Source organism: Callithrix jacchus, chromosome 7 (assembly GCF_049354715.1).
Source record: "Callithrix jacchus isolate 240 chromosome 7, calJac240_pri, whole genome shotgun sequence".
Lineage (NCBI taxonomy): Eukaryota > Metazoa > Chordata > Mammalia > Primates > Cebidae > Callithrix > Callithrix jacchus.
Genome location: NC_133508.1, coordinates 92,890,996 through 92,907,005, shown reverse-complemented (window position 1 = coordinate 92,907,005; position 16,010 = coordinate 92,890,996).

Sequence of the window (16,010 nt, the reverse complement as noted above, 5' to 3'; positions counted from 1 at the left end):
ACGCATGCTGATGTCCACTTCATTCCACCACAAATCCAGTTGCCAGGAGGGCTTTGTGCAACATGTGGTAGGTCTCAAAGCCAGAAGGGACTGGACTTCATATGCATGGGCTGATCTAGGTCTGGGAGACCCTTTGGTAATTTGAGGCAGGAGAAGGTATTTTAAAAACCACTCTGGGCCAAGTGCAGTAGCTCACGTCTGTAATCTCAGCATTTTGGGAAGCTGGGGTGGGCAGATAGCTTGAGCTCAGGAGTTTGAGACCATTTTGAGCAGCATGGTGAAACCCTATCTCTATTAAAAATTCAACAAAATTAGCTGGATGTAGTGGCATGTACCTGTAGTCCCAGCTACTCGGAAGACTGAAGTGGGAGGATCACCTGAGCCCAGGAAGTCAAGGCTGCTGTGAGCCATGATCACGCCACTGCACTCCAGCCTGGGTAACAGGAGTGATGCCCTTCTCAAAAACAAAAACCCTGGTAGCCAATGTGGAGAAATAACTAGAAAGATTTATGAATGTTCTTTGCTGTCCAGTCACAGCAGACTTATATCAAACAAACTTTATGGACCTTCAGATTCTCTTGATTCCACCCACTTCCTGGACTCACAGCAGCTTGTTCTGCTCAGCTTTACTAACAACCCTCGCACCCACCTGAGGCCAACCAGCCACTTGCCCTAAGGATGCTGGAGTTGCCACCCCACAGTCAGGCTGACCAGCTGCATGCCTGGAGTTTCCAGCTCTACTTGATACTTCTGGTCTAGGGTAAATTATCACAACTTGGTCTGGCTGCCCAAGTAGCCGAAAGATCCAGATGACACAATTTATCTATGGCAAATTTTGACCAAGAGCAAACAGGACATGGGAGATCACTGGGGAGATAAAATCTCCATCAAAAATTATTTTCATGTGCAGTTTTTCCTCATGGCTTCTCTGGAGAAGTCCCACGTGCCATGCAATACCCGCCAAGCAATATGCTGTTTCTCTTCAGTTTGTGATAAAGCAGTTGCCAGCATGACCATGTATCACTTCACATTGTTTCAATCCTTCCTTGCCTCACATCCCTTATGCCTCATCCTTGCTGTCCTAGTTTGGCACTCTTTAATTAAATCATCACCATTTTAACCCTTGTTTCAGGCTCTGCTCTCTAGGGAACGATAGCTCACTTAGTTTTAGGCATGTTCTGCCTGCTCTTGGTTTGGTGAATTTCCCACCTATCCTTCATTAACTTTTTTTTTTTTGAGCCTTTTCTGTGACAATGACTTCCCCATTCCCATGAACTCAGTCAATTCCCCTTTATATGACTTTATAAGACTTTGGAATCTTATATCTCCTAGCACTTACCTTTATTGGCTTTGATAACTAATAGTACGACATGTCTCACTCTCTGACTTCCTCCATTCACTTGCTTAGGCCAACTCTTACTATGAGAAGCTCAATATATTATTTATCTGTTTTACAAGCATCAACCACAATGACTCTCCTAGGTCTGGTGCTCAAATATTTATAAAATAAGTGTGGGGCAAGAATGAAGGAATCTATTCAGTTACTCTTCTAGTTGGCTCCTGGAAAGCCAGTTAGCCATCTACAAGAAGCTGGAATAGTTTTATGTAGTTAGGGCAGCTGGCTCAAGAGCAAGGAGGATCAAATAGATTTTAAGGTAGGAATGAATAATTGGGTGGCTCAGAGCACCAGCCAAGGACAGCTCTCATAGGCATTGAATATGGTTACATGTGAATAAAGTCTGCACTTTTAAGATGACAGAGCAATGCTTCCCAGACAACCCTCCTCTGACCTTATAGGGCTGTCTTGGCTGTTTGAGGTTAAATAAGGGCTCTTAACATTTATAGTCCCAAAGGAAGGTGATGTTTTAATCATCCGTAATAAAGAAAGCTGCTCAAGGGCAGGGGTTATTTGATTATCTCGATTTCTAAGACCCACATGCTATATGCTCAGTGACTGTTGAGTTAATGACTATCAGAAGACTCCACAGAACAAATTTTAAAATGGTTTCCAACAGGCTTATTTGTATACTCAATTTCTAGTATAGTGTTTAATCAAATTGCCTAGGAAACATATGCACAGTCAAAGCTCATTCTTTTTACCAAGGGAATTTACAATATTCTGGAATAGATGGACCTCTAAAACTAACAGGGGAAAAGTTATTGTAAATTTTCATAGCCCCTCTGCTTCACACTCTCTCCCTCTGTCACATATGTATCCTTTCCAGGAGAATTCAGTCTCTATCAGCTTAGTTTCTGAACCCTCTATTTTGCAGAATTTGGTTAATTAGCGAGGGAGAGAACTAAGGCACTGCATAATCAGGGTAATAATTTACGTAGGAGAAGGCAAGCATTTAGTGCAGAAGAGAAACTAACACATGCAGAGATTGAGATGTGAGCCACTGAAGTTCCAGGTTTGGAATATGGGAAGCCTGAAGCAAGGGAAAAGACTGACAAACATCTATGCATGTGAGAGAAATGGGGGAAAATGCTAGAACATGTGGCAATAGATAGAACTGCTCCCTTTTGCATTTTTGAAATATTTCTAAAATGTGAAATACTGACATTTTTCCTAAATGTGACATTCTTCAGCCGGACCACTAGGCATCTCAAGTTTATTTGGATTATACTACGTTAATCTTAATTCTACCGGAGAATTCAGAATTCTGACCAGTTTTAAGGTGAGTTTTAACCAGTATCCACTATCGCAGGGAAAGTAACCTATTTTCAGATACTGATATGTACATCAGATATCAATTTCTTCTAAAGTGAGAGCTAAGATTTTATCACTATTTTAAAGTGACAATACAATAAATGGGTTCTTGTGGACCTAATTCTTTAAACAAGGTTAGTATTACTTTTTGAGTGTGAATATTTCAACATGATTATTAAAATACAGAATACCTATCCTATGCTCAGTATGACTCGTGATTTCCTTAGCCAAGAGCAATACAATTGACTGGAGCTGACTTCGCAGAAACATTTGCTTAATCCTGTTAACATTCTCACTAATGAACTGTCCAGTGATCTAACATGGGGGCCAAGATATCCAGGTGCCTCCCATCACAGGCCTGATTGTCAATATTTGTCAGTTACTTTGGTCCCCATATGCAACATAAGATCTGAATGGGAGATTCTGCATATCATTTTGTTGGTCACTGACTTCTCTGACAACCAATTTAAAATGGAAAGAAAAAAAAGTTTTAAAGTCCAATTAGTCAAGTAGTTCTTTTTTCTTCATTATGGATTTAGAAGTTTTGAAAAATCTTTTGGAAGATTTTCCATTAGTTAGCATTTCTCCCAAAAAGTAAGCAAGTAAGTATGGCAAAGCAGACACTTCAGTAATTAGTCTGTTGACTGGACTTTGTAATGTAGCATTTGCAGAGCCTGGGATAGCGTGCTGCACAGAATGATAATCAGAGGTGGGAGGAGCAATATTCTGAAACTAGGTTGGAGGAGCACTCGTGGGGGAGGCTAAGAACAAATAACCTGGCACAGGGCATTCCCTCTACCACTGCCCAGAAGCCAGATCCCCTAACTCTTTACCCCCTGCCAGGACACCCATCTGCTTCCCACTTGCTTTGTCTACTTACTGCCCAAACCCTTAAGATCTCTGCTTAGTTATTGCTTCCTCTGGGAACTTCCACCCTCTCAGATCAAACGTGTCTATGATATACTTCTATATGGTACTGATCCCAGTCCTTGCCTTACATTTATTTGTCATGTATGTCTCATCTGCCAGTCCCTAAGCTTTGTGAAGGCAAGAGTTCTTCTCACTACGTTGCAGTGCCACAAGCAGTAAAGGCTCAGCAGCTTGCTGAATGAAATTTCTTCTCTGGGCCTACATTTCCCTACTTTTTCAAAGGAAGATTTTTAAGAAACTACTCAGCACTAATGTGATGACTACTTAGATTACAGGAAAGACATCCATCTGCTCTAGGGCGTACCAGCTATCTACTTCTAAAAGATGTTCTGCACCACTCAGAATTTACAGAGCAACACTAAGACAAGTCTGACGCCTTGATTTCTCATGAGAGGGCTTCAAACACCAATATTGCTGGGGATCAGAGGCTTGCTGCTAAAACCCATTCTGGGTTGTTTTGGAAATGTGGGTTCACTGAAGCCATATCGGCTCTAAAATATCACTCAGTACAGGATGTTGCATGGATGCTGATAGAAATAGATCTAATGTTATTTTTTTAAACCTCAAACATGCTCAAATGAACCTTAGATTAGAATCTCAAATGGCTGTTTTCTTAGTTCCTTTCCCCTTTTTTTCTTCTTGGCATGTCAGTGACTAATAAATTGCAGCAAAGCTTGAGTTTATACTAGCTCATAGGTGATTACACTGGACAAGTAGTTTTCCCAAAGCCTAGGGCCCCTCGGAAAATGAAATAACTCACATATGGAAGGAATCAGCCAACAGAGGGGCCTCTACCTACCTGCATTCTCTAGCTGCTGAAACTGTGTTTTGATAAGATAAGAGGAAACAGGGTAAGAAGAAACTGAACAGTCCTAGAAACTGAACTGTAGCTCTTGTTGCTGTAAAGCCTGCACCGAATAGGTCAGCTAGGCCTGTGTGACTGTGTTGCAGGATTGCTGAGTTCTGTCCTAAGCTAAATGTTTAGCTCCATCCCATCCTTACCATGCCACTAATCCAGAAACCATATATTTTAAAGTCCCATGAGAATCCCCAGTTTCAGTGGTTTGGTCCTGATACATTCATGACTGTGTGCATTTTCACTGGACCAGACATTTTGATATTTGCCTTCCACAGCAGAATCCCTGGAACCACACACAGGTTGGGTGCTGCAGCCCTAAAGGAGTGAAGCCACCCCAGAGTAACAGGGCAGCTAGTACTATAGCCCTGGCCAGTTGTTGGCAGGGAGAAAATAGGACCAACTTTTTAGCTCTTCTGACAGATCGAAATGCTGAATGCCCAAACTTTTGTGGGAAATATTCTAATTTTTAAATGTCTGTAACTTAACACAAAACTCCATTTGTCTGTGGGCCTCACTGGGCCACCACTTGCCAGATTGCTTCAATCTTTTCCCAAAATTTCAAGGTTTTATCCCTGTTCATGGATCCCCCTGTCCAAATACCATTTTATCAAATCTTATGACAACTTTTTGAGACAGCTTCTCATGTCCCCATTTTCAATTTGAGGACAAAGAGGCCCAGCTGTTGCCAATTTGTCCCTGGTTATAAATTTCAGACTAGATTTAGGGTTTTAAAAGAATTATTTCAGATCCCCATGTCCCTGCCATTCGTCCTGTCATGCCATTATCTGAAACAAATCATGCCCCTTCTACATTTAAGAAGAGAAGCTATAGTAATGGCCCCTCCAATCCACAAAAAGTGAAATGAGTCAACGTAGAGTAATTTACCTACAAGAATTGGGAGTATAGGGTCAACAATGGTGAGAAGTAGACTCAGAGAAAGAGTAAGAAACAGTCAACTCCTAGTGGCCAAATGGATATAAGACTGAAAAATAAGAATATTTAAATACTTGAGTTGCTGTTGATTGCTACTGTTAAAAGATAAACTTTAGCTGAATTTAAGTTTAATTGAGCAAAGAACAATTTGTGAATTGGGCAGCCTCCTCAGCCAGAGTAGGCTCAGACCTCAGTATAGCCCTGTGGTGGAAGATTTATGGTCAGAAAAAGGAAAGTGACACACAGAAAATGGAAATGACATACAGAAACGGCTGGATTGCTTTATTTGCATTTGCCTTATTTGAACAAGGTTTGAACATTTGCCCCCTTTTGATTGGCCAAAACTGGTGACTGGCGCAAGAGTAGGCTATGGTCTATTTAAAACTATTTAATTTATAGTTCAGGATGGACAGATACACCTTTAGGCTGAAATTAAAATATGTAAGGAGGAAACTTTAGGTTAAACCTTATTTGACACTCCAATTTGAGACCATTCTCTTTTCCACTCATTTAGGAAAAGTCTGATGCTGGATACTGGCATCAGTGGCATTTGGGGGAATGGAGCATGGAGTGGCTTTCAGTGTAGGAGTGATGCAATGTGAAGAAAACGTGTGAGAGCCAGGCATTGATGAAATGATATAACTCATTAGAATCGGGAACCCATAGCCATTGTAACCAAGAAAAATATAAACCTCTTCAGAACCCTCCCATTCAACAATCTCAGCTTTAGATGGGCAAAGAGTTTCTCATCTTGTGAGACAGAAATTCAAGCTAAAAACTTTTGAATCTCCAAGAACGAGCATTATACCTGGAAATAAAAGGTTTCCGTAACCACTCCCAACTCATGACAAGCAAAACGAATTGCTTTAGTGTGTATGCTCCCATTGCACTTTGTTTCACAATATGCATTATATTGTAATTATATAAACCTGATGGAAGAGAGTAAACCATCAACCCCATGTCTCTAATACCTATCACAAAGGATGCAAATGCTCAGTGATAATTTAAGATGTTTTTAAAATCCCACCAATCTCCAAATTAGTAGCTGTTTATATTGTATCTGATTCAATCCATTCTGTTTATACTTAATATCCTTTTGTAACTCTGAGTTTAATTTGCCAGACGGTACTAATTTTATTGTTTCTAAAGTGGTGACTTTTTCTGTTTATGTGACACTTAATGTTTCAATTTTCTTTCAGACAACCAGTCAGAATACACACTTGGTAACATAAACCCAAATTAATTTGCAGTTTTGCTTGACTGGGCTTTTTTTTCTCAAAGTCACACTCCATGAAAAATTCTAACCAGGTGAGCCTTGGCAAAGCAGCTGTTTCTCCCAGTGTATAAGGGAGGAATCCTCAAGGCATGAGTTAAGAGGAGGCAGGTGATTGCCTGGCTTATTTGGGATCTTCATCTAATATTGACTTTTAATTATGAAAGCCAAATGTTTGTTTTCTAATGGGATCCATTTCCGCCCCATAGTATTGACACAGTTGCAGAATGAAACCTGTTTGTTTTTTAACGGGGTAGATGGGTACATTTATATTACAGTAATACATTCTGAGTATCAGCTCTGGGAAACTCAGATCCTATGTCTGTCTTGTATGAGTTTCTAACTAAATGTCCTATGTGTCTTCATCAATCTACTTAGATTTTTATTATACTTTACAAGCTCACTGAAAATATGCTAAAGATATGCCACCTATTCTGGAAAACACTTCAGATATATATATCTTCTGTGTGTTTATTCATTTAGTATCAGGTCTGGCACAAAGAGGGGGCTCTTCACGGAATGCTTAGCACTTGACAAATTAAGAACATAAAGGCCTGGCTCCTACCTCAAGAACTTTCAATTAGGGGTCACAGGCAAAAATAGCCATAACAAGAAAGGGTGTTAAGTGCTTACAGTAGCAACAGGCATGAGATATTTAGACCCAGAAATTCCACTTCTAGAAATTTATCCTAAGGAAACACTGTGTAAATCATGTCTGCATTTCAGACATGGTTTGTTCACTCGGTGAACATTATTGGCAGGCCTAGTTCATGCCAATATGGTTCACCCAGTGCATTGTTTCACTGTGGAAAAAAATTGTGGAAAGAGTAGAAAAATTGTATTTAGCCAATTTGCTGTAATAAAAATAATAGAAAGCACAATGTAAGTGTTACAATTCTGTGCCAGGCAAAGTTTAAAGCACATATCAGAATTAACATTCTCTCATACTCCATGAGGATTATTACTGTGATCCATTTTATCTATCAGAAAACAGACACTGGCCGGGCAAAGTGGCTCAACCCTGTGATCTCAGCACTTTGGGCAGCTGAGGCGAGTGGGTCTCCTGAGATCCAGGAGTTTGCAACCAGCCTGATTAACATAGTGAAACCCTGTCTCTATTAAATACAAAAAAAAAATTAGCCGGACATAGTGGTGAAAGCCTGTTATCCAAGCTATTTGGGAGGCTGCGACAGGAGAATCGCTGGTACCTGGGAGACAGAGGTTTCAATGAGCCGAACTTGCATCATTGCACTCCAGCATGGGCAACAAGGGTGAAACTCCATCTCAACAACAAAACTGACACTAAAAAGTTAAATGATTTGCACGAGGTTACATAAGTCATTTGACAGGCAATGTGGCTTGAGTGTCTGCCTTAGGCTACAGTCATTAGAAATGTGTATGTACTTTATACAGATATAGAAAGGCTTATGATATTCAGAGTTGGATACATACTACTTGGCATGAGTTCTCCTAGAAAGCACAGACTCAGATAAGGGCTTGCTAGCATGCAATTTTTTGGGCAAGTTATTTCTTTTTTTTTTTTTTTTTGAGACGGAGTTTCGCTCTTTGTTACCCAGGCTGGAGTGCAATGGCGCAATCTCGGCCCACCACAACCTCTGCCTCCTGGGTTCAGGCAATTCTCCTGCCTCAGCCTCCTGAGTAGCTGGGATTACAGGCACACACCACCATGCCCAGCTAATTTTTTGTATTTTTAATAGAGATGGGATTTCACCATGGTGACCAGGATGATCTCGATTTCTTGACCTCGTGATCCACCCGCCTCAGCCTCCCAAAGTGCTGGGATTACAGGCTTGAGCCAAGGGCAAGTTATTTCAAGAAAGAAAAGAGTTGTGGAGATAGAAACAGTGAGACAGAAAAACATATGCCAATGCAAGGATGCACCATCCATTTCATCACCATGGAACAGCCAGGGCTCAATCCCACGGGGACTTCTGAGGAACTGTATAAAATGTGCCTCAAACTTAGCCACTCAACAGATGGAAAAGCGATGGGGCGGGTTTAACCCTTTACCAATGAGGAATGGAATCACTCCCTTCTATGTCCAGGTCAGCCTAAGCATGAGCACTGGGTGAGTACCCATAGACCTCCTAACTCTGAGGTACCAGGACAGAAATCAAGCAATGGGAAGTGTTGCAAGCTGAACAGTGAAATGAAAGGAAAGCCAAGAAGACAGGAGCAGAGCATGAGATAGCTAATACAGTCCATCTTTTCCGCCAGTCATGCCCATCACTATTTCTACGCCATCTCAGCCTTTGAGGTGACTCACTGCAACCTCTACAAGACTTAGTACAGGTAGATTAATGCATCCAGATCCAGTCTCCTCTATTACAGGTAGTTCCCAAGTTGTAACTGATAATCAGCACCCCCTCCACTCTACCCATCCTTGTTTCCCTCCTGTTCAGCTTGCCCTTGGGGAGGCCTAGTGGTGATACAGGCTCTCGCTATTTAAAGACCCAGACCTATTTCAGTAGGGAATCTGGGACTATGGGTTTACCATGGGGGCAGATGACTATTTGTTACAGGAAAAGACATTTATTACCATAGTAGGCACTAACCCAGAGCCTTATAGACCTCTGGGCTGTGGTTTAAGCAAGAGAGATCCTTTTCTTGTTTGGGGATACCACAGAAGCACAGCAGATGCTGTGTCCCTCCCACATTGCTTGAATCTTGTAGGTGGACCAGACTCCCAGCTGCTCCTTCTGCATCCCCGAGCCCTATGACTTTACTCTCATCAGGCTTTGGTTGCCGAAGATGGGCCTTTTGCAGCTATCATAGGCATAAAATTTCCCAGAGATGCTATTGGACTTCCACTTGTGCCCCCATACAATGGGGTTAGTTAATATTTGAAGGCATGTTAGTGCTACCAAAGCGTGTTCTTCATAGTCAAAATGGCAATTTACGCACACTTTATCATAATAAAAAGTACTTTAAAATTAGGGGTAGATGATACACTGTTCATATGCGATTTTAATTTCTTTTTTGCTTAACATTGATATGATGCCTTCCTTTATGTGCACACGTATATAATACTATCAGTGGCAATTTCTAGGTATTATACGAGTAATTTTTGTTTCTTCCTAATACTTTTATACATCTTCCAAACTTTCTCTAGAGTTTCAACAATGAGAATAATCAGCTTTCATAGTTTTGAAATTGTCCCAAGGAAAACATTAGGTATTAAGAAATGGCACTTGGCCTTCAGAACCTAAAGAATGATCATAATGTTCCAATCAGCCCTTCCTTTCCATATTGATTTTTTGTTAAAAACATTTTGGGAATCCTTCAAGGGTAAGAAGGAGAAATAGATCTGTGTCCCTCAATTGTAGGAGATTTAGATTATGGCCCTACAGGGTCTGCCTTCACCCAGCTTTCTGACTAGCTTTGCCCTAGAGAGGGCTGGCATTACTGGCATGATCTTGGACCCTCATCTCTGCAGCTTCAGTGTTGCTGTAAACAGGGTCTTGCAGAGACTGCTAGCAGCAGAGTCAGTTGCTGCTAATCCCTTGTGTCCCTTGAGGGTCTGCCCTGCCAGTACCTATCTGAAGCCCATACCACCACCTCTTGCCTTCTGCCCCGGGGTTTTCATCAGTTTAGATGAGCTAACTTTCTCAGTTGAACAACCTAGAAGTGTCTAGTGGAGCCATATCTGTCCAGTGCAAGATGGTGAACAAATTCTTCCAGAAAGTCTCGAGACACAGCAACTTCATTCAGTGCCTCTAAAGATGCCCAGCAAGACTGGGTAATTGGTTTGTTGCCAAACTGTGGCACGGAATGCACGGTTACACTGATCTCCCTCTCCCCTTCCCCATTCCTTTTTCCTTGTCTCTTTTCTTTTTCTCCAACTCCTGTTTCCTTAGAATTTTATTCCCCATCAAAGTGTTAGCACAAAATCTTTAGCCTCAGGCTAGGGGTCTAAAGTTTCTAGAGCTGGGTAAAAATTCTGTCCACACATTTTGTAGGTCTTGTGTGTCACTTTAAGCAAATCACTTAAACCTCTGAGTTACATCTGATGTAAAATGAAGCCAACGGAGCTTAAAGATTGAATGAGGTGGTTGTACATAGGTTGAGTGTTTGTTTAGTGTAAAAAGTGCCCAACATATTTCCTGACAAACAATACTCAACAAAAATTTATCTTTCTCATTTTGCCCTTGGCTATCGTACAGTTTACTGTGTTTAGCCTGCTTGTGTGGCTGGTAACCTGTAACTTAAGTGGAAATTTAGAAAGGTGAATCAAAGGGAAAATTGTCGGTACAGAAGAGAAAAGGGTGTTGGCGATTTCATGTGGTTGTTTCATGTGACCTAGGGAAACAACCACATAACCCACTACAAACTGCACTTGACCACATGAATGCAGGCCTTGTTAGACAGAAGTCGGTCTGTCGGGTTTTCTGGGAGGTTAGCTGCGTCAGCACTTTGCTCAGTGTCTTCTTTGTTAGGGCCAAGACAAGAACAGGATTTCCTTTCTCATCAGCTTGTTTCCCACATGTTGAAGTTACCTCTGTTAACCTTCCCAAGTCCAAATAAGCTTGCCCAATAAGGCTGTTTATCTTTTAAAGGGCCGTTTTTGTGTGTATTTACATCTTGGTGAGGTTTCATGTTAAAGTGGAGAGATCATGGGTTGTAGAGTCAGTAATTTGGGTCTAAGTTAGCTTACTGTTAACTACAAGACAGGGACAAGCCACTGAGTCTGTCAAGTGAGAGTGAGAAAGGCTAATACCTGTAACATAAAAGCTGTTGGGAGAATCGTGACCTACTTGCAGTTTCCATTTAACGTAATGCCCAATGTTTAGGGGATACTAAATCTTTTCTTTTTCTTTTTCTGTAGGTTCTGGGGTACATGTGCAGTTCATGCAGGATTGTTGCATAGGTACGCATGGCAATGCGGTTCGCTGCCTCCATCCCCCCGTCACCTACATCTGGCATTTCTCCCTATGTTATCCCTCCCCAACCTCCCCACCCCCCTGCTGTCCCTCCCTTACCCCCCACCCCCACCCCACCCCAACAGGTCTTTAGAAAATATTCTGTTCTTATTTTGGACTGTGAAATGGTTGATATGTTATTAGCAACTAGAGTTTTACTTGAATTCTAAACATACAGTTGCCACTTTCTTCTGCCCAAGCTGCAACTGCAAAGCAGCTTCTGTTTGCCCTTTTAAGATCTACTCTCCAGCCTTCCTGGTTTGCTCTCTGGCCAGGAGACTGCCTTCTATGAACCATATCAATGTGCTCCTCTGCTCCTTGATATCTGGCTGAGTTTAGCCAATGGGGGACCAGATGGGAGAAAAGTGGGGGAGTAACATTCAGTGTACTTTCTCTAACTCCTTCCCTGTGCAATTGCCTCAGGCTAGCTGTATTCCTCTTCTCTACACAATCTCTCCTTCAAGCTTCCAGGAACCACTCCTATTCCCTCATTCTTTAGCTGACCCAAGCCTCAAGTTGGACAATGCCTTATGATTCCTTTACTGCTACATCTCTAAAATAGCCAACGGTAAATCAGCTCTCAAACTCATCCTAATGAATGTGTCATCTACTGTAACACTGATCAATACATAGAATCTACACATCATAGAAATGTTATTTCACCTATTCTTGTGTTGAATACATTTACTGTTTGTGGGAATTGTACTCCAGTTTAACTGAGGTGCTATAAGAAGTTAGGTAACTTCCATAAGACCAGCTGGGTAATCAATGGTAGTGATGAGACCTGATTAGCTGCTCTAAGTCTGAAAGTCTCTTCTGCAGCCACTCCTTAACCAGCATTGGTAACAACAGCGCAAGTTAATCTGTGCATCTGTCACCCTGATGTGCAAGCCTCTAGACAGAGCTAGCCAACAGGGAACAGGACTGAAAGTAGTCTTGCAGCCAACCTGAGAGACGAGACCCTCTCTCATTGCTAAGTAAGACAGGGAGAAGTGGGCTATAGATCTAGGCAGACAGAGTCCAGTGCCCAGAAGTTCAGGAGTGGCGTGGGGAGAAGGGATATGCTTTGATTCTAGAACAGTGACTATTTTGCTCAGTGGCCTGATATTTTGCTCACTGACCTGATCTATCTATCTTGCTTCTCTGACCAATATCATCCTTTTACAAACATACATACCCACAACAAATAGAGACTGCAGATATTTTTTGACATTGTGGGAATTGTCCCAGGTGCCCCTTGTTTTTTCCCCATTGTATTTATGATCCCATTTGATATTTATAATACCGAACATAATACATGAAATATAGATGCCTTTGGGTTGATGCCTCTGAAGATTTTGGTCCCTCAACCTATATGAATCTTCTATGCTTTTGCATATGGGGCCTTCCCCTGCTTACTAAGAACTAGTAACCATCCCCTTGCCAAATAAGTGCTGTAAGACATTGCAGAGACTTTGTGACCTAACTGAACCTCTTCCATCCTCCTGGTGACCAAGCATAGGTTTATGCTATAACTAAGCCTGATCATATATGGAAACATGGGTAGGAAGTCTTCTCCTAGTCAATATGTACCAGCAACGGATAGGAGAATACGTGAAGAACTGACTTCTGACATGATTGATCATAGAGGCCAAATAAAGTTGACTGATTTGGGCTCAATCTCCTAAGACGCAGAATTTGACAGCCTGCCAAGGATCTCAAGAAATGGTATGAATCTACTATTATCATGGCTTCTAGAAACACGGAAGTTGTAGCTCATACTCAGCAAAACTTAAATGCAAAAAGAAAAAAAAGCTGTGCTTAAAAGAAGGTATTAAAAAGCTTAGAAACAGACTTGCTAAAGGGTATATAATGTATATGACTAGGAGACTCAACAGATGTGTACTATAGGAAGTTACTAAAGGCAAAGTTATGAAGGCAGTAAAATATGTGCCAGTGAGTAGAACACTAGCATTACTGAAATATTCGGTGGTGGCCATCCTGTTCCATAGAATGGGCAATACACATTCACTGTTATCTCCAGGCCTAAGTTAACTTTTCTGCCTTATCTCATATCTTGAAGTCATCTGGACACCCTGTAGAACATTACAATGATCTTTAAATTAGAATAATTTATAAAGACACATGCACATGCATATTCATTGAGACACTGTTTACAATAGCAAAGACCTGGAACCAACCCAAGTTCCCATCAATGATAGACTGGACAAAGCAAATGTGGACATATACACCATGGAATACTATGCAGCCATAAATAGTGACAAGTTTGTGCCCTTTGTAGGGATATGGATGAATTTGGAAACCATCATTCTCAGCAAACTGACACAAGAATAGAAAATCAAACACCACATGTTCTCGCTTATAGGCAGGTGTTGAACAATGAGAACATGTAGGTGTAGGGAGGGGAACATCACACACTGGGGTAGGTTGTGGGGTGGGGGGCATGATGCAATCAGCCATGTTGCTTGGGCCATATGATCTGGCAAACCCTATGATAGAAGTTTCCATTGGGGACAAAATGTGTGTGGAATTTATGGCAAGTCGTGGGATGACAATTACAACATACGCCCCTGGAATTGACAATATGCATCCACTGTTATCCTCAGGCCTACATTAGCTTTTCTGAGAAAGGCCATATCATCGCTAATGGATAACTATACGACTTTTTATTTTACCAACTTAGAGCTTCGTTTTTAAAAGGAATTCATGTATAAGGTATTTAACATAATAGATCCTCATACATAATGCTTTCTTATTTATTACTTCTTCACCTGCTTAGTAATCTCTTCTAGAATTAACTAGGAGTTGACATTAAGGCCACCGGTCTATAATTTTCAAAACTCTATCTTCTCCATTTACAGAAGTTGCATATTTTCAACTCTTGCATCCTATTTTTCTCTGATTAACAAAATATGTCAAACCTCTAAGTTTTAAAAATTACTTTCAGATGTGATCTTCTGAGCCTAGAAGAAGTAGAGATAACTTAGTTTATAGTTCATAATTCAGTTCATCTTTTCCCCTAACTTTGTTTATACTCTCATAACTATTTCATAGCTTGAAAACTGTTTTCTTTGATAGAAGTAGAAACAGAAGAGAGATGGGGTATTTCGTACTCTATTACCAGTTAGTCCTTCAATCTACGCTCAGCTCCCACCACCAGATTGAATGTGGTAATACCCCCACAGCTGTCTATCATGAGCTGAATCCTGCCAGACCCACTAAGTCATAAGGTCAGATGGGTCCAGCAACACTCCATCAGAAGATTGAAATGGTATATTAAAGATCAAACATGGGCAGAACAAGCTAATAAACAGATAGCTCAGACCCACCACTTACACAGCAGCATGATTCATTCAGCTTATGCCTATGGCCCTGGGTTTGGCCATGTACAAGCCTGGAGAGAATAAAGGAGAGATATTGAGTCTGTGGCTGTATGTGTGATTCTGGAGCTTGGGAGAAATTCATCAGATACTCAAATCTTATTCTTGACACTGTTCTAAAGTGCTCCACAATTGATATTCTGAAGTTAACTTTTGTCCATAACTTAACATTCTTAAGTTAACTTATGTTAGAATTCTTAGCTACCTTGGTATCTGGTGATAGTAACATCAGCCAAGTCCTTACTGCTTGAGGTTTCATATTTTAACTATGATGCAATGCCTCCTGACTTAGGATATGACCTATAATCACTGACACTTGACAACTGGCCTTGGTTTCACCTCTGTGGTTACTCTCTTTGCCTTGTAGGTAATGTTTGCAGTCCATTTGCCTCTTTCCTGGCTCTGACCTCTGGCTTGTCCTCAATACTCTGAAATTGATGAACTGCTTGGTTCTCATCATAGAGTAACTCTGCAGTGAGTCAGAGTCACAGCCTCTTCCAAAGATTGAAAAAGAATAAGCATTTTTTTCCACTACCAACAGTTTCAATTAGCAAAGAGTAATCAAAGAATCTCTTGACTGTTTGTAGAGTCACATACAGACATTTAGCTTTTCCTCATGTTTGTGTACATAAAAAAGCATAAACAGGGCTTCTTTATTTTTACTGAACAGTATTTTAGTAAACATCATATGCACTCAATATTGAAATAAAACATAGCTGAAAGCTAGCTATAGAGCAAAGGACAGAATCCAGAAGCAGGGGTTCCTACCATGGAAAGTAAGGGAGGATGGACAACTGACAGTGATGACCCAAGCATTATTTGTGGGCAGGAGTAGAGGTGATGGATAGAAATCAAATAAGTCTTTTTTTTTTCTTGTACATAAAGATGATCATTAGCGTTTTGACATGCATAGGAACCATAGTTACAGATCTGGTTAAGGTCCTCGGGCTGATATGTCAGCCCTAACACCTTAATTCAATTTATG